This window comes from Octopus bimaculoides, chromosome 7 (genome assembly GCF_001194135.2).
Source record: "Octopus bimaculoides isolate UCB-OBI-ISO-001 chromosome 7, ASM119413v2, whole genome shotgun sequence".
In the NCBI taxonomy this organism is placed as follows: Eukaryota; Metazoa; Mollusca; class Cephalopoda; order Octopoda; family Octopodidae; genus Octopus; species Octopus bimaculoides.
The window spans coordinates 7107626-7109084 of NC_068987.1; positions in this window are offsets into that span (position 1 = coordinate 7107626).

Here is a 1459-nt window from a genome sequence, read left to right on the forward strand (position 1 = left end):
AATTTAACGATTCGGCAAATTCATTGCTCTAATTCTGTAAGAGAATAACAAGTAGAATTTAAAAAGCTGATATTCAAATCAGAGGCGCTGTTTCGATTCCCATAGTGATCGTTGAAACATTCAGAGACTATCATACTTTAGCTCATGATGTGCTGTCACTCACCGACTATGTATGTATATAATATATATATGTATATATACGTATGTGTATAATAAACCAATGTTGTCTTCGAAACATATGTCGGAAGTAAAAGAATTTGAATAACATCTGCGTTTAACTCCATTTATATATATATATATATATATGTATGTATGTATGTATGTATGTATGTATGTATGTATGTATTCATAAATACATGTGTGCTGGGGATGTTAGTCACAAACTTTTGACAACCTGTCTTGGTTTGTTATTCGTTCACGTTCTCCTAACTTAGCGATGCGGCATGAGAAACTGATAGAATATGTACCAGGTTTTAAAACATTAAGTACTGCAGTTCATTTGTTCCACTTAACTCTTCAAGACGGTACCGCAGCATGACTGCAGACCAACACGTGAAACAGATGGAAGAAAAAAAAGATATACATATACACAGACATACATACATACATACATGCGTGTAAGTCATGCATATATTCATAGGTTCTTACGTATATTTGTAAGTGCACGTGAATATATAACATTGAATTTTAGATTTTAGAAATTCGTTGCTGAAGATATTATGTATTGACAACGAATGAAAATTACAGGGCGAACGGGAAATAAAGAATCTCTTGAATGCTAACATGAATGAAATAAAATTTTGTTAACGTAAAACATCGAAAATCAAAGCAATAATATGTTACATTGTATTAAAAACTCGCTGAATGGAAACAGAAAATAAAACAGCAATGTGAAGGTAATAAATAGAAGTATTTGGTGTCTTGGAGCGGTACAAATAAAAATGCTCATGCAGAGATAAACACATACACACGTACACACAGAAATACACACAGACACGCACACACGTACAGACACACACACACACTTACAGACACATCTACATATATATACGTATATGAGTATACGTATATGTATATACATGTATATGATTATATGCGTATTGCGTATAAATAAATACCAAAGCATAGGCTCGTATAACATATATTTATACGCTGGCGTATATACGAATGTAGTAATTTATATGGTGGTATTTGCGTGCTGATGTATTGTTAAGGATTTCGATTATATACACAGATATAAATGTATACTTACGTATGTATACGCACACATATGCGTACATACACACATACGCACACACGCGCGCACACACACCTATATATGTATATATGAATAACTCTATACATACACATACAGGTGTACATATATGTATATATAGATCTATATATACACTTATATGTGTTCGTGCGCATGCGTGTACATGTATGTATCAAATACAAACATACATATATATATATATAT